Raw genomic sequence first — 20,091 nt, 5'->3', positions numbered from 1 at the left:
CTTTAACTATGGACACTTGGTGATGAGGTTATAGAGGGCAGGAACTAGAGCCTTCGCCCACCTCTGCTCTTGGGAGGCAACCTATAGCCACAAAAACACCAGACAACCGTGAAGACACAACCCACCATCTGCAGCCAGGCCCCCACCCAGTGACTGACCTCCAGTCACCATCAACCCCTTCCCAAACCAAAGCCACTTCTCCTGGACACCCAGGGGATAACTGATTCAAGAGCCATTAACCAAGGCATGAACCTTCATAATCATGAGACTCTCTCTCCTTGGTACAAATATATGAATAAAATGATATTGGCATAGGTTCAGCTTTGGGAAATTCTTTTAATTTTGCCCCAGGTAATTAGCTTATTTGTTTCTGAAAGTGGCCCAAAACTTCTCCATTTGGATTCTGTTACTAACAGACATATAGCGGTTGCTAAGCAACATCATGCATTGTTATTTCTTCATCTAATTTAAAATTCTCAGTTTGCAGTAAAGGTCTGCAGAGGGAAGTTATTGTTCGGGGTGGGCCAAATACTATTTCTCACTGTAGCCCATTCGATTTAGAAAAGAAATTACAGCGTACTGTTTAATCAACATAAAATGATTTGTACAGAACACTGAACATCTTCTTGAAATGTAGCTGTCTTCTTTTACTAATCAGATCTACTTAATTTATCTTAAACTTTTCCGAGGAGATTTCCTTTCTCCTTCTATCCTTGCTCCTTCTTCCATTCCCTCAACTCTCGAGCCAATTTCCAGACACCCTTTCGCATGGGAACTGGGAGTTCTGGGGGGAAGATTTGGAAACATAAGAGACACTCGCATTATCCTGTAATTTGTCATGGGAAAGAAACCTCAAGAAATCCGGTCATCATTCTAATGAGTCACTTACCCAGCACTCCAACTTCATTAGAAAGAAGACACATTTAACATACAAGTTTTCTGTTATGAATGCTGCAAAATTAATCAATTGTTTGTTCTAATAACAGTCTGGCTCAGCTTCAAGTATTTGGGAAGAGTGTTCCTCAAGTGCCCTCCCAGAAGACAGGACGTCACATTTTTTCATTCACCCGACAGTATGTCTTGACATGAAGATTAACTTCTTGGCAAAACTTGTTGGAAAGTAAGTACATTTTCACAAAACAAGTAAAGGCATTCCTGCAGAGTGACCCTCTCATTGTGTGTTCAGTGTATTGAAACGTCAACTGAATCAAAGTCGATTAAAATAGACTTTTCCTTATCTCGATTGCTTGGAATCTGGAACAATCTAGAATAAAAACTCACAGATTTAGGCTAATGGAAGAAAAGGACTATAAAAGCGAATAAGTGGGCAAAAATAAGGGGAATGTTTTAAGGGAAAGGTAATTTTGTTACTATAACAATATGGAGAAAATCTGATTTTCATAGCAGTACAATCTCTCCCAGGACAGACAAGATTGATTTTTGTTGGCTTAAAACTTTATTAAGCCTCTTGGTTTGTGTGTGTGTATGTGGTAGGAGGAGACTCCCCAGAGACTATGTTTAAATTACAGCAGAATAAATGGTCAGTATGTTACTGGGGTGGGGGGGGTCAGTTTAGTCACGGCTTTTGGGATTTGTTTCCTTAATGGAGGTGTGATTTTTTTTTTTTTTTTTTTTTTTTAGGGGCTACGGGTAGGGGCGGTTGGCAACATCAGACGAGAAAGCTTGGAGAAAGGGCCCAGCCTTCTCAGAGAGAGGTCGTACGAAGGTCTGCTGTAGGTGTGAGGCCCCACGTCTTCCCTAGGGAGGCAGGGAGATGCGTACACAACCAAGTAGACCTGAGTTCCAATCTCAGCAGTGCCGTTTTAACCCTGAGAACTTAGGCTGATCACACTTACCTCCAACTGTATAATGGGAACATACGCATTAACGAGCTAATAGGCGGCCTGTGTGATCACAAGGGAGCCCCACCCCCACCCTGCTTAAAAGTCACTCCCCCCCCCATTTGGTTTAATGCTCTGCTGTCATTGTCTTGAAATTCCCAGTCACTTTTGGAACACGAGGCCCTGTACTTTCACTTGATCTGCAACTCACTAATTCTGTAGCAGGTCCCCAAATATATTAAGTATTTAAAACAAGTCCTGGCCCATTGTCAAGGCCACCTGTAACTTTTATCTCCCTTCACCTCGCACAGAATTTTAGGAAAATTCCCAGGAAGCAGACATGGTAGTGAAGAACGGGAGAGCAGGGAGAGGACAGAGGAGCCAGGCTGGTGCACCCAGTACTCGTTCCCGCAGCATCCTGCCAACAGCGGGGCAGGGTGAGACAGAGGCTGTGCAGGGGGCTGCAGCCGCATCTGGGCTGTGTGGCTTTGAAGTCTGGATAGAAACTACACAGGCTGCTGGGCAGGTCTTTAAGAATCAATTTAGTGACTAGCTGATAGCACGTGTGATGAACACATCAATTATTTACACACAAACGGGTGTTTAAAACACGCAAGAGACCAAGATCCTTCATCCTTTTAAATATTTTGAGTATCAGCCCTCCCCACCCCTCCGCCCCTGCATCACTCACAGGGCCCGAGACAAGAGTGGAGGGGGAGCCCATGAGCTTTACATCTAAATGTGAACAAGGTATTCCTCGAGCCAACAAATGTGCACATTACTGACTCTTCTACTACCTTATCAAACACACCCTTCAAATGACCTGGGAGGCCGAGATCAAGTCTAAAATTTCTTTCATTTCTCAAAGTTGCTCATGTGTCTGAGTGCGCACATTCCTCTCCTCTCATGCAAGCTCCGGTTATCCCTTATTCCTGTAACAAACCTCGGCCACCCTTGGGGCCTACAGACATACATACAGTGGGACGGGCCATTCTCCACAGGACAAACCCGAGGAAGACACCGGCTCGGGCCTGGAAAGCAGGATTAGGGGTTTTGGACAGGGAACTCTGGGACCTCAGATATCCAGGATGAGGTCAGAGAGGAGGGTCGGGGCACCTGGGGGCCACTGCCTTTTTGTCCCCAGACTCTTCATCTGGTGAGAGGGGCATGGCTTGAAGGGAGTCCGGACAGGCTGAACATGGACCCTGAAATCTTGGTTACACTTTGAGTCTGTGCTCTGAAGTCAACCTCTGAACTCATGCTCCTCCCATCACATATTCACACATTCCAAATTATCAGTAGCTTTCTGTATAGAGAAATCCAACTTCTCCGGATTCAAGTTCATATCCCCAATTGTGCTCCTAGTTACCCCCCCCACACACACACACACGCAGCGCCTGCCTAGCCCCAATCTCCCCTCACCCCCCCAACCCCCACCAGCTCTGCTTCCCTCAGGTGCCCCCCAAACATGTCGGGTGAGCTGTACGCTGACCCAGTCCCCAGTGATGAAATCTCAGCACCTCGTTCAGGAACAAATGGGTTAATTTATATTGTTGTGCTACTAAAATTAAAATATTGAAAACATATCTATTATAAATATGAAGGCCACTAGGAAAAAAAGAGAGAGAGAGAGATGTCATCATGGCAAATGGAGCTCATGAGTGTTCTAAATATGGCCTTTGTCCAGGGACCTTTTAGAAAATCATTTTTCTCATGTTGCCCTTTGTATCTGACAAATATTGATTTGAGTTGTGTTTTGAATAACAATGAAAATAATGCCTTAGATAGAAGTTTACTCTTACACTTAAACTATTTAACACCCTAGAACGTTGAAAGAACACTGCACTTATAACTGAGCTTGGGGTCCTGCTTTTTAGTAGCCATCCAAGTTTTAGTAGCCATACAAGTTCTTCAACCCCTCTCTCTCCCATACTGTAAAGATTCATAAAAGTCTGTTACCCAAAGACAACAAAAGCACTAATTCAAAAAGATAAGTTCACCCCTGGAAGCAAACCCAAGCGTCCATCAGTTGATGAATGGATAAAGAAGATGTGGTAGACATGCAAGCACAGAAAATGGAATATTACTCAGCCATAAAAAAGGACGAGATCTTGACATTTGTGACAATATGGATGAACTTAGAGTGTATTACGCTAAGTGAAATAAGTCAGAGAAAGATAAATACCATATGATTTCATTCATATGTGGAATCTAACAAAGAAAACAAATAAAAAAAAAAAGCATAATCAGACCTACAAACACAGAGAATAAACTGATGGTTGCCAAAGGGGAGGGAGTTGAGGGAAGGGCAAAATGGGTGAAGGGGAGTGGGAGACACAGGGTTCCAGTAATGGAATAAACGAGTCCCGTGAACAGAAAGTACCACACAGGGAATACTGTGAATGGTACTGTCTGGTGTTGCCTGGTGACAGCTGGTAGCTGCACTTACAGGAAGCACAGCAGAACAGAGAGATGCTGAATCGCTACGTTGTACCCCTGACGCCAAAGCAACATCAGGTCTCAACTATACTCAAATTTTTAAAAAAGAAGTTTGGAAATAAGAGCTTTAGAAATCTCTTAGGTAATCAAGTCTAATCCCTAAATTCCACACTTGAGAAAACTGAAAACTTGGGTCTGTTACCTATGGGCTGACGTCACCCAGCTCTCTGAAGAAAGGTTCCCCGTGAGCCATTGTCCACGGGTGAGTGTGGTCACCTTGAGGGGTCCTTCTAGTTCTAAAAGTCAATGCTTTTTAAGAAGAGCAAAACATTTCAGTAAGCCATCATCCCAATTAGCACATTTGACTTCTCATAACAGACCCTGTTTTAAAAAAAAAATGGTTTTGTTAAAAAAATAAATAAATAAACAAGCAAACAACCAACCAATCAGGTCTTTTCTATTAGCTAGGAAATCAACAGAATAATAAGAAAAAACTGAGAGATGACCAAAGAGGGAGCATGGAGAATTGGATTCTGGGTCCTATTCCAGAACATTCCAGAGTGGGCCTTGGCCAGGTCCTAACCTCAGCAATTCTGTGGTCCATAATTGTCACCGCATCTGAATGGGACCAGCAGTGACAAAAGTCCTTGCTTGGCTGAGACTAAGACAAGGAAAACAGTCCCTCAGAAGGAATCCTAGTATTTTTTTCATGAGCAACAGTACAGGATTTGGGGGGAAATATATATATATTTTAATGAAGAAAATCTGATCAATCATACACTAATGGACCATAAGCACGTGACAATATTTAGCACACATTTCCAACAGACACAGGCCAAAGGAATATGCCCATAATTGGTGGACTGACATTTTAACATGGGAAAACAGCTTTAATTTGTGTTCCCCACTGGGTCCTTCTAAAACCCAGCCTTTCAGAAAGAAATCTCTAGTGATTCACTGCTAATGTTTTTTTAAGTTCCTAATTAGTATCAGGTATCAGGTATCATCTGAAGAACCTATTTAATTAAGAACAGTTCATATTATTAAGGACAACTGAGCTGTCCACAGTGCCAGGCATCAGGGTGAACACTGACCCTTGTTATATTAGCATGAACTGTAGGTAATAGAGAGAGACATTTCTGCAATAGGGACTGTTAACCACCGAGGCCCAAATGGCCTTGTGTCCTTTGCCCTTCTGCCTGGAGCGCTCACCCTCCTGCCCTTTCATCTGGCCCCAGCTAACACGCCCCTACTCATCCACGACACCCCACTGAAAGCCTAACCTTCTCTGAGAAGCCTGCGGAGAGGGCATCCCTCTATCTACCCCATCTCCCGTGCCCTGTTTGCTTACGTGCATTCCCACTGGACTAGAGTAGGTCCCCCTGTGGCAGGGGCCAGAGTCTTGCTTACCATTTTATCCCCAGGGTGCAGCAGAAGACCCTATGCAGTGAGAGGTCAGGACACATTTGTTGGGTGAGTGAATGGTATAGCAACAATTCTGGTTGCAAGAATGAAGATGCTCAGCACCCCCTTTCTTTCTTTTAAGGAATAGACACTCACCTAAACAATCTCATTCAAGGGTGTTTACAGATAGGAGGTTCAGCAAGTTTTCTCAGGAACCACAACTTGGAACCAGAAATGACTTAGAGCTGTGAGCTTTTCCAACCTCTCTTCCTTCTTCTCTCCAGGCCCGTTCCTCCCCCTACTCCTCAGGCACACAAGCATTCTTCCCTGCTTCGGGGCGGTGCCCCTGGCTGGCTCAAGCCCAGCCCCACATGACCTTCAGTTCCGTTACTCAAAAGCTCTCCTTCCCAAGGCCACCAACCTTAAAAGCCAGCATGCTCAGCTGCAGAAAGTAGGTATAACCCTGGGTGAAACATTCCTCTGGGTCGCCCAGCAATGGAGAATCAGCTAAAACCTTTTGCACGGTGTATGAACTGAAGGTTTGTGTCTGCCCCCCCCCAAAAAATTCATGCTGAAGCTGTAAGCCCCCAGTGGTGGTTTTTGGAAATGGGGCTTTTGGATTCGGAGGTGATCAGGTTTAGAGGAGATTATGAAGACAGAGCCCCATGACGGGATTAGTGCCCTTTTCTATGGAGAATCAGGAACTGGACTCCTTATCTTTCTATGTGAAAACACAGCAAGCAAGCAGCCATCTGCAAGCCAGGGCAAGAGTTCTCAGCAGAACCTGACTATGCTGGCACCCTGACCTCAAACCTTCCAGGCTCCCAGAACTGCCAGAAACAAATGTCTGGTGTTTGAGCCACCCAGGCTGTGGGATTTTGTTATAGCACTATGAACAGCCTAAGACACAGAGCATCTGCCTCCAGTTGTCGTCCAGATAACAGATGGCAGGTCTCAGTACTGGGCTCCCTCCCTCCCTCACCTCGGCCTTGACCCAACCTGAGCCACCTCCAGCTCCGTGCCCCTGCTCCCTGCATTTCCCCACCCCAACCCCCAGGGAAGAGGGGAAGGCAACTCCACGGCATCATTTGAGTGATGCTTCATATAGCAAGAGGAAGCCATCAAAGCCTGACCAACATTTTGGTGGTCAGGCCACCAGCCTCTCCTGCCAGGACATGTGTCCCAGGACCAGGACGGACAGGGGACTCACACACTTGCAGAAGTACTGTGGCTTTCTGTGACTCTTTGTGGTATAAAGACTCAATAGCCTGGATCCACCCAGCAGGTTCCCTAGACTCACAGCCCAATCACAGCCTCTGGGTCATCTTGTTACAATTATGAGAAACAGAATCTGATTGGTCACTCATCAGCCAATGATGTTACCTCTCCTTGGCCCAAGCAGAGATGTCCAGTGGTAGAGGGTCCCTAGATGGTGGGGTGGGGCGCTACCTAGGCATGTCTTCTGGATCTTCTGGGGCGGGAAGCTTCCCCAGAAGGTAGCGTGGGCTCCTTGGTACCCCAAGCATATCTGGCAAACATTTACTCACATATCCAAAACTAGGTAGTTCCCCAGGAAGGATTTTCTGGCAAACCGGTGATGGTGTGGAAGGCCAGTTGGTATCCCAGTCATGAGGGTATTTAGTCATTAGACCAAACACTAGTGCTGAAAGGTACATATCACTGATGCTCTCTACATCAGGTCCTGATGGACATTACTAGCCATCACCAGTACGCCTCTCTCCTCCCACTCTGGCCAGTGGAAGATTGCACATCTCAGGCCCTTGCATTTGGAAGCTAAGGGACCATGAGACTAGCTTCTGGTGGATGCATGGATCCAGGGTAGCAAAGAGCCACGGTCTCTTCCCCTGCTGTGGCCACCTGAAGTTCCATGTGTTCTAGATGGCAGAGCCAAAAAATGGTAGAGCTCCAATGTCCTGGACCGTTGACAACTGTATGGGCACAGCTCTCCACCCACCATGTTGGATATGAAGTATGAGCGAACATAAACACTTGTGTTAAGCCATTAAGATGTTGAGGTTGTTTCCTACTGCAGCAAAACACAGGCTATTCCAACTAATACACTCAATCTGCTCGATTAAGTTCCAGGTGAGTCAAACTCAGACCTAAAGCCAACAAAAAAGGCTCACAGAAAGCCTTTGGTACTTAGAGCCGCCTTTCAAAATTAACAGGGATTTCTGGTTCTTTAGAAGTGGAAAGAGAAAGTACCATGAACTTACTCAATTCTGAGAGTTGAATGTACAAAAGCACTTGAGACACTACCAATTAATTTGGGACTGCATGAACAAACCATGACTAATTAACCCAGAGCATACCAGACCACTGCCTTCATGAGAAACATCATTACAGTCAGATCAGTGGCCTGTGCAGCCCAATCCTGACACCGACAGTAACACAAAATTGGGCTCCCACTTTTCTGCCTTTAGCTGCACATTGTTTTAACCTAATTTCCTACAGTTTTGTTTCCCATCACTTTTTACCGTCAAACAACCTTATAATTGTGATCATTAGGAGCATGAAAGCAGACAGAAGTTTGGAAGGGGGAATGAGATCCATTCAGCATATTGCCCTACCCAGTGAAGGTAATTATCCCCAAATTCAAATGCCACAACCAGAATTCAGAGCAGCATCCTACTCACAGCCAAGTCACTCCTAGTCACGGCCGTCGTGTTGTCCATTACATATTATCATATTACAACTGTCATTACAGAAACAAACATGCTGCCTCATCAGGCAAGGCAGGAGCAAGGACAGGGCTCTCCCTAATTCAAGTCCACACAAACACAACAACCTAGATACCTTAGAACCCAGCAGTTGTCTTAGTATCCCTGCTACACTTGACCTTGGGGACTGTCCTTGAGACTTTCTATTCCCTTTTAGTAGTAACAGGACTGGCTCATGGTTCTCCTCTTCTTGGTCTCCTTGGTGACCCTGACTCTTCCACCGCCCCCCCCCTTAATTGTTGGATAATGGATAATGGATATCCATCATGGATAATGCAGTCTCATCCCACTGCTTTTTCTGGTACATGCTCTCCTTGAATAATCTTACCTCCTCCCACCTACCAAACATAGACAATCATACCCAAACCACTCTCCTGAGTCCCCAACTCATATACCTTCTGCACATCTCCACCAAGATATTCCATAGACACCTCAGATTCTTCATGCCCCAAACCAAACTCACTCACTGCTCTGTCCCAAACTCCTTCATTGGCGTTCTCTATTTTGTTCAGATGATGTAGTGGGTTGGATGGTGTCCCCTGCCGAAAGATATGTCCTCCTGCAACTTCAGAATGCAACCTTATTGGGAGAAACTTCTGGAAAACTTTAAAACGTGGGGGAAAGTCATTGCATCTGAAATGGGCCCACTGAAACTGATGGTGGACTAGATGATCCCCTGACACTCTGCAAGGCCTATGTTGTCCATCCATAGCTGACGACACTTAGCCACAATTACAGGACTTAGAAAACTTCATTTTCATGTAGTTGGGTAATATTTACAACCACCGCCCCAAAGAGATGTACTGAGTGTCTGAGAATGAAAGCTTGGAGCTCAGGAACCAGCAGAAAGAACAAGGCACACCTTGAACAAGTGGGTTGACCTAGAGATTAGGTTATCAGTGAGAGGGAAAAGAAGGCACCAGGCTCAGGTCAGATGGCCACCCAGAATGTCAGCAGGTACAAGGTCCACAAGAAGACTCCAGAACACCTTAACTGTGTGATGTGGTTGCACACATTTATAGTCTTGGTGCTTAATTAAATGCATACAAAATGTCCTTATCAAAAACAACACCAAAAGAGTTCAGTAATTAGAGTAAGAAGCTGTTAGGAAATGTTTTAGTGTGGCAAATATATACATAACATAAAATTTACCATTTTAACCATTTTCGGGTGTATAGTTCATTAGATACATTCACACTGCGATCTAGCCATCACCTCCATCCAGAACCTTCATCTTGCAAAACTGAAACTCTGTACCCACCAGCCACTAGCCCCTATTTCTCCTCCCCCCCGGCCCAGCCCCTGGCAAGCATCATTCCACTTTCCACTTCTACGAATTTGACTACTCTGAGTATCTCATATAAATGGAATCATACAACATTTGTCTTTGTGACTGGCTTATTTCACTTAGCATAATGTCCACAAGGTCGAGCCATGGTGTGGCACGTGACAGGAGTTTCTTCCTTCGTAAGGCTGAATGATACTTCCCTGTAAGTAAAGACCACATTTTGTTTAATCCATTCATCCTTTAATGAACAATTGGGTCGTTTCTATCTTTTGGCTATTGTGAATAACGCCGCTATGAATACGGGCATACAAATGTATGTGCAAATCCCCTGCTGTAAATTATTTTCAGTTGTGTGTGTGTGTGTGTGTGTGTGTGTGTGTGTGTGTGTGTGTGTGAAATTAATGGCATTTAAGATTGGTGGCTGGTAGACACGTACAGGAAAGAGGCATAAGAATCAGGCAGGGCCAGCCGCCTGGCCTAGAAGAGCAGGTGGCTGGTCCAGAGTCCCATGCGCTGAGCTGCCACAAGAAGGCAGGTCGTTCCACTCATGGCCCCTTTGAGAGCTTTACCTGCAAGGCAAGGTCCACAGTCTGCAGGCAGAAAAGGGGACAACACCTGTCTGCCTCCCTGGTTACCTACCAAAAAACACCTGGGCATAGCCATATTTACCCAGCTTGGCTCAGGCCAGCTCACAACCTAGAGGGTTCCTGGTATCGGCACAAGGCGGGTTAAATACAGTGGTAAGTGAATCGACACCCAGCACCCGGCACATGTTGGGCACTTAGCTGTGTGCTCACCAAATGCGGGCTAGAGTGAAGCAGCAGGTGTGGTCCAGGCAGGTGGTCAGCATCGGGAGGGGCCGAAGATGCTGGGCGACGGGACCTGTGGGCAGGTCCCGTGACTGCTGTAACCAAGTTACCATACACTCAGTGGCTTAAGACAACGCCGGTGTACAGTCCGACACTTGTGAAGGTTGTAAGTCTGAAATGGGTTTCCCTGGGCTAAAATCAGGGAGTCAGCAGGGTTGTGTTCCTTTCTGGAGGCTCTAAGGGGAGAGCCCATTCCTCATCTTTTCCAGCTTCGAAGGGCCACCTGAGTTCCTTAGCTCATGTTCCATTCTCGCATCTTCTAAGCCATACCCAGCAGCGAGGCCAGCCCTTTTCATGTCACATCTGACCTCCTCTTCTGCCTCCCTCTGCCCCTTCTAGGGGCCCTTGTGATGACACTGGGCCCACCCACCCCTCAAGCATCTCCCCGTCTGCTGATCGGTAACCATAATTCCATCTGCCACCACCATTCCGCTTCTCCATGCAACCTGACATCCTTACAGGTTCTGGGGATTGGGATGAGGGCCTCTTGTGCAGAGGAAGGGAGTTCTGCCCACCACAGAATCTAGAGAAGGCAATACTCGACGATCCAAGGGGAGAATCAGAATCAGGAAGGAGGGGCAGGACTCCCAATACCAAGGAGAAGTTTAAGAATCTGGAATAGGCTTCCAAGAGCAAAGCAGGATGTCAGGTTTAGGAGACCCAGGTTAAAGGATGCATTATTATAGCAAAAATGGAAACCTGGGAACAAAACAGGGATCTGGCCAATGGGACGGGGGTACAAGCGGAAACTTGGCCTCCAGAACAAGGTAAAGGGACACGCAAGCTCACTGGGGCAGGATCAGAGCAGCACTGCCAACAAGGCTCACATGCGTCTGAGAACCAGTTCTCAGGAGGTCCTCGAACCCCCCCCCCCCACCGACTTGGTAGCAAGGCAGACCGTCACACCCTCAGGTTAGGAGGCAAGCGTTTGCCGGAAACAGCCCAGAAGGCCAGTGATAAGCCCCATGTTCTATAGGGCTAAAGGCTGTTGAAGTGTGAAACCCAACCAACAGGACAGTGGAAGGAAGAGTGCAGTTGGGGACGCAGACTCAGCCAAACAAGGACATGGACCAGCACACCAGGGGCGCGCTGAGGAGCACTGGACAGATGGCAGCCCTTGGCGCCCCCACTCCTACTCTGTTGAGTGAGCCTGCAGGCCACCAGCAAAGCCAAAGCCGATCCAGAAAACAGAGGGGGAACCTCAGACAGTGTGTGGGGGGTGGAAGGCAGAGAAGAATGTTGGCAGGGGTCAGAACTGTCCAACAGAAACCTGATTCCATTTTTGCTATGCAGACAGTGATGAGAACGATCTTCTCCATCTCTCCAGAAAACCCAGAGCCAAATATCCCTTTCTTATGAATGCATGGTCAGATCAGATCTGTTCCGGGGATGCTTAGAAACGCCAAGCCCTGCGTCGAGTGGGTTAGGGCATGAATATGGTCACCCCCACCCTCCTCAGGTCCTGTGTCACCAAAGGAAGACAATTAGAAGGAATACATCAGTCCTCAGAACAGAATTCCCACTTACAGAAGTCAAATAAACATAGGGCATGAATGGGAGCTCCCCCACGTTGGTTCCCCCTTTGCTCTGAGATTCTATTTGATTTCCTAGGAGACTGCAGGGCATTGCTTTGTTTCAGATGCTGAAAGCCCAGCAGTCCTGTGTTGTAATTAGTTTTAGCCATCAGCAGAAAGCACCTTTGTCTTATTCCTCAAAAGTCAAAGACAATCGATACACCCTCACTTTATACCTCCCCTGGCTGATCAGAAGGTCAACTGGCAAGAAACTCTCCACCCTGGGGATTGTGGAAATCCTTAGGACTACGAAAAGAGCAAAACCCATGCTGCCTTCCCCTGCCTTTCTCTGAGAAGCTCTCAAAGGTGAGCCCAAGGGCACTGGCCGAGTGTGGCAAGGATGTTCCAGTTCAACTTCAAGACACAGGAGCTAGGACCCAGATGGAACTCACACACACATTTCTGAGTGAGTGCTTTCTCCTAGCCCGGGGCCCCACTATTTAAAATGAATATATTAATTGGATCACAGGCAGCCCTTTTAACTAAGAGTTTCCGATTTGCGATTTAATGAACTCTTGCCACAGTGACTAGTTAATGAAAACTAGGGCATTAAGACCCTGCTCAAACACCCCCTTGCCAGCCTTATGGGGCTGGTTATCGATAGCATCCCATTTTAAACGTCAAGCTTTTCATTTCAGAAAGCCTCGAGATCACACATGGTTTGCCATGCAAGAATTATTACTACAAGATGATTTTAAGTTTGCTGAAAAGGTATAGCCCGGTTAAGCCCAAAAAGGAATACTATTTTCTTAGAACAGCTTCCAAGGGAAAGTTGCAACATCCAGGCATTTCCCAGTAAATAAGATAGTGGCCAAGCACAGGGGCATCTGAAAGAAGAGCAGGCCATCGGGGAGCTGTTCGAAGCTTGTAAAGAAACCTCCCTTTCTGCCCCCTCCGGGGCAATCACAAGGAAAGAAAAAGAAGTATAGATAAGGAAAGCAGAAATAGGTCATACCTCAGAATTGATTTCACAAAATCGAACACAGACTTCGGTCTGGATTCAGTTGCCCCTCATTCCTAAGTCAGAGGAGAAGACATCAAAGCCTGGAATAAACAGAAGCCCACAGCCTTCCCAGGAGAAGTCCTAAAGGCTTGGAGCTGTTGGCTTGAAAACCCATCCCTGTGGAATCATTATCATATTCATCTACAATTGTCCCCAAAACAGGGATAAAGCAAGTTGGAGATACTTACCTAAAGTGTGTGCTTGGAACTCAAGTTAATCAAGGCCCACAGACTAATCAAGGGCCACGGAAACTCGTGCCGATACTTTTCAGGGGACAGGCTCCGGTAAGGCTGCTAGGACTTAACGGCGCTAATGAGGGATCGCCGTCCACCTTGTCCAAAAGTCCCTCACCTGACTCCCAAGGCCCAGGCCTACCTAAGCCAGCTTCGTGTCTAATAAACAGCGATCTTCCAGCTATCCTTCCCCACCTTTCCTCTCTCCTTCTCCTGCCCCTTCCTAGGGGCCGTCCCTCACCATCCACACAATCGACATCACACATTCTCTGAAGCCACAGTTCTCAGGACTACCAGGACTCCAGATCAAGAACCCTCCTTGTCCAAGCAGTGAGCGCGTTGTCCACGCCTGCGCGCGTCCAAGCTGCTGGATGTGACCAGCTAGCAGAGGAGTTGCTGAAATCAGTTTCGGGAGCTAAAAGTGAGCTGAGCATTTTTAATGAATTAGCACAGAATTGGAAATGTCAGAAATCATCACAGGATCCTTAGTCAATGCCACTTCCTCAAACTCTTTGTCCAGTTGATACACACCCACCCACACACTTGCAGAATCACATGTGAAACATGGTCCTTATGGTGGACTGTTGTTACCAAATAATTGGAAAACAGTGACCTAAACCACTAGTCTGTTTTCAACCTTACATTCCATCTTTTAAAATTTTTTGAAAACTGCGCTTACAATACATGTGTATTTATAAACCCATCAATTAATGTCATGTATTTTTTACTGTCCATGATGTACCCCATAAACATACCCAGAAATAGTAACAAAAGATTCTATGGAAAAATAAATAGAAATGTTACTTCTAATACTTTTTGCCCGTGTCCGTTCTGGTAACCCTGGGCACGCAGAACCTGCTCCTTGGACAGGAGATGACAAGTCCCACCACTCTCCCAGCTTTCAGAATCCCTTCTGTTCTCCACTACCCCATAATCCAGTGCTCAGAAGACAGGATTCCTGCCACAAGTCCCTCAAAATCTGCCGAGGAAACTGACACACAAAATGTAAATATGGGGCACCTGGATGGCTCAATCAATTAAGCGTTCAACTCTTGATTTTGGCTCAGGTCATGATCTCAGGGTCATGAGATGGAGCCCCACGTTGGGCTCCACACTGGACATGGAGCCTGCTTAAGATTTTCTCTCTCCCTCTATCTCTGCCCCTCCCCCATGCTTGTGCAAGCATGTGCACATACTCTTTCTCTAAAAAAAAAAAAAATTAATTAAAAAAATATATATATATAAAACACAAGATAAAAATGCGGGAACACGAAAGTGAGCAAAATGTGGTGGCATTACAGAGGACAACCATTCAGTCTCCCTGAGAGAGGCAAAGAGGTCTTCCCCAAGACAGCGATGTTGTGAGCTGGTGGGTGATGGCTGATGGGTGAGGCCAGACACAGAGGAGGGATGCTTCTCTAGACAAAAGGAGCCAACATGTACAGCTCTACCTGCCTTTCACAATCACCTGGGCACTTGTTTAAAATTCCCTGAACTCCTCTTCCGAGTCCAGCTTGGTAGGTCTGGGGCAGGGAGGGCCCAGCTTGTGCAACAAGACGGAGCAAGGCAGGGAGGGGCTTCCTGTGGAGCCACAGCATCAGGTTAAAGTGGATTAAAAAAAACCCAACATTCTCAGTGCATGGAAATAGTGTAAGCATAGGAACCAGCAAGTCATGCTTGCAAAGTTGTTTTTTATAAAACATTCATGAACTTCAGCACCACTTATACTCAAGTGTAAAAAGGCTTCACAGCCTTAAAGTGCTGTTTAGCGAGATATCATTCATAGAAAATGTTTGTTTGTTAACTGTTTTTCCATCTACCAACCATGCCTCCTCCTTCATCCTTTTGCGAACCCTCTTCACATCTTCTGAGGGTCTCACCCTGGTTCCAGACGGGAGGGTATAACGCAAACCTAAGGTTATCATCAGCATATTGCAATCTTCAAGCTACAGTGATTGATTTTTGGAGGTAAAAATCCACACAGAAAATCAAAACTAAGAGGAACAAGGAGACTTTGTGGCAATTGCTCATGGAAAGACACATGCTCTTTCCCTCTCCATCCCCACCAAAAACAAAGGGAGACTCAGGCTGCAGCAGCCATCTTACCACCGTGGGATGGAGCAGAGTCCTTTCTGAGAAAGAATTCACACAGAAGAAGTAAAGCTCATAACTGGAAAGACCAGCTAGGATGTAGTAACTATGTGAGCGCCTTGGAGCCTGGTCCACCTTTTCCATTATATAAACAAAAAACTTCTCACTTTTGTTTAGGACAGTTAGAATAGTATTTTTTATTAGTTGAAGCTGCAAGGGTCCAGATGATACATCTCCCAATTCCTAGACACACGGTAAGGCGATTGAAGGCTCTTAACTCCTCAAACTTCTAGGCACAGGGGAGGCACTTGGTCAATTTTTATTGACTAAGTGAACAGACAGTTCATTTCCAAAGCATAAAAACACAAGTTACAACAGAACATTTTATTTTTCCAAAGAGAAATTTGGGACATCACTCCTATACATTCTACATGATCATATGTCAAAATAAAGCCACATTCTCAAACTTCTAAAAGAGGAATTGTAAAACATAAATGGCCAAAATTTATTTGATCTGTATAACACAATATTCATGATAAACTATGGTTATAAGATTTTTTCCCCTTATTCTTAATAATCTGACTCTACAACTCTCTAAGACTCTCTTCCAAACTCCAAATACAAAATTACAATTAAAGGATCACTACAATTGAGTTAAGTTCAATTAAACATGCATCCATTCAACAGTAAGTCAGTTAACAGGAGTAGCATACTTCTATGTACCAAGCCCTAGATTCATGGATCAAACATGAGATACTTCATAAGCTATGATAAAACTGCGCTTGATAACAGAAGAAAAGTGATGTATAGTAAATTGTTCCAGACATTTTGTAGAAAGGAATTCTGTCTAACTTCAAGATCAGCCTTCAAAGCCTCTAAGATCCTTCCCAACCTAAATTCTAATTACTATTTAAAATGTTTCTACCTTTTTTTTGTTAAGTTTTACAAAACTGGGAAAAATTATAACAAAAAGATTAAAAGTTAGAAACTCCTGAGCTTGTCTGGGGCAAATATATTGCATTTGGATTCTTTGGTTGCAATTGACAGAAACCCAATTAGAAAAGTTTGGGCAAAGGGGGAGGTCCACTGGCTCATATTAGGCACATTTTCCTTGCCAAAGATGGGTAGATGGAATCAGGGACTCAAATGGTTTGGGGACTCTGTCTCCATTTCTGCAAGTGGACTTTACTATCCCAGACGAGCTTAGTCCCGAGGTTGGAAACAGAGCTGCCAGATACTCTGGACTTCCATCTTCATAGTTTGGTGGCCAGAAAAAGAAAGACTCCATTTCCAGTCCAAATGCCCCAGGAAAGAACTCTTAGTTAAACTGCGCCAGCCTAGTTCAATGTTGGATGACCAACTGCCCAGTATTCCTGAGACTGAGGAGTTTCCCGGGATATCTAGGACTTTCAATTCTGAAGTGGGAGAAATCCAAGCAAACCAGAACAAATGTGACCCTAGTTAAATGCTGCCCCCAGACCAATTATTGTAGCTAGGAAGGCAAGTTACAAACACTTTGATTCAAGTCAAGTGACTACCGTTTAATCAATGACTGTTGGAGTTGGCATCTATACAGACCTCATGGTGGGATGAGGAGAATGCATGACTTCCATCAATAAGCAGTGTCTTAGGGCTCCTGGGGGGCTCAGTCGGTTAAGTGCCTTTGGCTCAGGTCATGATCCCAGGGTCCTGGGATCAAGCCTCATGTCAGGCTCCCTGCCCAGAAGGGAGCCTGCTTCTCCCTCTCCCTCTGCACCTCCCCTGCTCATGCTCACTCATGTGCACACACTCTCTCTCTCAAATAAATAAGTACAATCTTTAAAAAAGGAAGGCAGGAAGGAAGGAAGGAAGGAAAGGGAAGGGAAGGGAAGGAAGGGAGAGAGGGAGGGATGGCTTATTTTCTGGCCACAATGCTATGAAACCAGAAGTCAACCACAAGAAAAAAAGTCTACAAATACCACAAACACATGGAGGTTAAATAACATTCTACTAAACAATGAATGGATCAGCCAGGAAATAAAAGAAGAAATCTGAAAAATACATGAAAACAAATGAAATGAAAACACAACAGTCCAAAACCTTTGGTATGCAGCATAAGTGGCCCTAAGAGGGAAGTATATAACAATACAGACCTACCTCAAGAAGAAAGAAAAATCTCAAATAAACAACCTAACCTTACACCTAAAGGAGCTAAAAAAAAGAACAACAAATGAATCCTATCCTAAGGCCAGCAGAAAGAAGGAAATAAAACTATTAGAGCAGAAATAAAGAATACAGGAACTAAAAAAAAAGAATGGATAGAAGAAGCCAGGAGCTAGTTCTTTGAAAAAAATTAACAAAATAGATAAATCTCTAGCCAGACTTTTCAAAAAGAAAAGAGAAAAGACCCAAATAAATAAAATCACAAATGAGAAAAGAAGTAACAACCAACAGCACAGAAATACAAACAATTGTAAGAGAATATTATGAAAAATTATATGGCAACAAATTGGACAACCTAGAAGAAATGGATAAATTCCTAGAAACATATAAATTACTAAAACCGAAAAAGGAAGAAACGGAAAACTTGAACAGACCAATAACCAGCAAAGAAATTGAATTAGCAATAAAAAAGCTCCCAACAAACAAAAGTCCAGGACCAGATGGCTTCACAGGCAATTCCACCAAACATTTAAAGAAGAATTAATACCTATTCTTCTCAAACTGTTCCAAAAAGATAGAAAAGGAAGGGAAACTTCCAAATTCATTCTATAAGGCCAGCATTACCCTGATTCTAAAACCAGAGAAAGACACCACAAAACAAAGCAGGGGGAGGGGACTGCAGGCCAATATCCCTGACGAACATCGATGCAAAAATGCTCAACAAAACGCTAGCAAACTGAATCTAACAATACATAAAAAAAAATCACTCACCCCAATCAAGTGGGATTTATTCCTGCATTGCAAGAGTGGTTCAATATTCACAAATCAATCAGCATGGTATGTCACATCAATAAAAGAAAGGTTAAGAACCATATGATCATTTCATTAGATGCAGAAAAAGCATTTGATAAAGTACAACAACCATTCATAATAAAAACCCTCAACAAAGTACGTTTAGAGGGAACATACCTCAACATAATAAAGGCCATATATGAAAAACCCACAGCTAATATCATCCTAAACAGGCAAAAACTGAGAGCTCTATGGTCAAGAACGAGGCAGGGATGTCCACTCTCACCACTTTTACTCAACATAGTACTGGAAGCCCTAGCCTCAGCAATCAGACAACAAAAAGAAACAAAGTCATCCAAATCAGCAAGGAAGAAGTAAAACTTTCACTATCTGCAGACGACATGATACTCTATATAGAAAACCCAAGACTCCATCAAAAAACTTCTAGAACTAATGCACAAATTCAGTAAAGTCACAGGATATAAAATCAATGTACAGATATCTGTTGCATTTTTATACACCAATAATGAAGCAGCAGGAAAAGAAATTAAGGAATCAATCCCATTTACAACTGCACCAAAAGTATTAAGATACCTAGGAATAAACCTAACCAAAGAGGTGAAAGACCTATACTCTGAAAACTGTAAAACACTGATGAAAGAAATTGAAAATGACACAAAGAAATGGAAAGACATGCCATGTCAATGGATTGGAAGAACAAATATTATGAAAATGTCTGTACTACCCAATCTACACATTTAATGCAACTCCTATCAAAACACCGACAGCATTTTTCACAAAACTAGAACAAACAAATTCCTAAAATTTGTATGGAACCACAAAAGACCCCAAAGAGTCAAAGAAACCTTGCAAAAGAAAAGCATAGCTGGCGGTATCACAATTCCAGACTTCGAGTTATATTACAAAGCAGTAGTAATCAAAACAGTATGGCACTGGCACAAAAACACACACATAGATCAATAGAACAGAACAGAAAATCCAGAGATGAACCCACAACTGTATAGTCAATTAATCTTTGACAAAGGAGGAAAGAATATACAATGTGAAAAAGATGGTCTCTTCAACAAATAGTGTTAAGAAAACTGGACAGCAACATGCAAAAGAATGAAACTGGACCACTTTCTTCCACCATACACAAAATTAAACTCAAAATGGATTAAAGACCTAATGTGAGACCTAAAATCATAAAAGTCCTTGAAGAAAGCACAGGAAGTAATTTCTCTGACATCGGCCATGGCATCTTCTTTCTAGATAGGTCTCCTGAGGCAAAGAAAACAAAAGCAAACATAAACTACTGGGACTACATCAAAATGAAAAGCTTCTGCACAGCAAAGGAAACAATCAACAAAACTAAAGGCAGCCTACGGAATGGGAGAAGATATTTGCAAGTGACATAACTGATAAAGGGTTAGTATCCAAATCTATAAAGAACTTATCAAACTCAACACCAAAAAGAATGAATAATCTAATTTAAAAATGGGCAGAAGACATGAATAGACATTTTTCCAAAGAAGACATACAGATGGCCAACAGACACATGGAAAGATGCTCATCATCACTGATCATCAGGGAAATGCAAATCAAAACTACAATGAGATATCACCTCATGCCTGTCAAAACAGCTAAAATCAACAACACAAGAAACAACAAGTG

The 20,091-nt window shown here is 44.2% G+C and overlaps 1 long non-coding RNA gene across 1 annotated transcript in view; it reads right to left on the bottom strand.

The window, feature by feature from the left end:
• Nucleotides 1-10,585, bottom strand: part of LOC141372416 (uncharacterized) — a 146,897-nt gene extending 136,312 nt beyond the window's left edge. The window contains exon 1 of the long non-coding RNA XR_012377652.1: nt 10,511-10,585. This is a non-coding gene — a long non-coding RNA (uncharacterized lncRNA). The remainder of the gene's footprint in view (nt 1-10,510) is intronic.
• Between the last annotated feature and the right edge of the window lie 9,506 nt (nt 10,586-20,091).

Source organism: Callorhinus ursinus, unplaced genomic scaffold (assembly GCF_003265705.2).
Source record: "Callorhinus ursinus isolate GAN/ISIS: 27379988/994484 unplaced genomic scaffold, GSC_fseal_2.0 scaffold3, whole genome shotgun sequence".
NCBI lineage: Eukaryota > Metazoa > Chordata > Mammalia > Carnivora > Otariidae > Callorhinus > Callorhinus ursinus.
The sequence above is the reverse complement of the archived record's forward strand: the minus strand, read 5'-3'. Positions and strand labels throughout refer to the sequence as shown.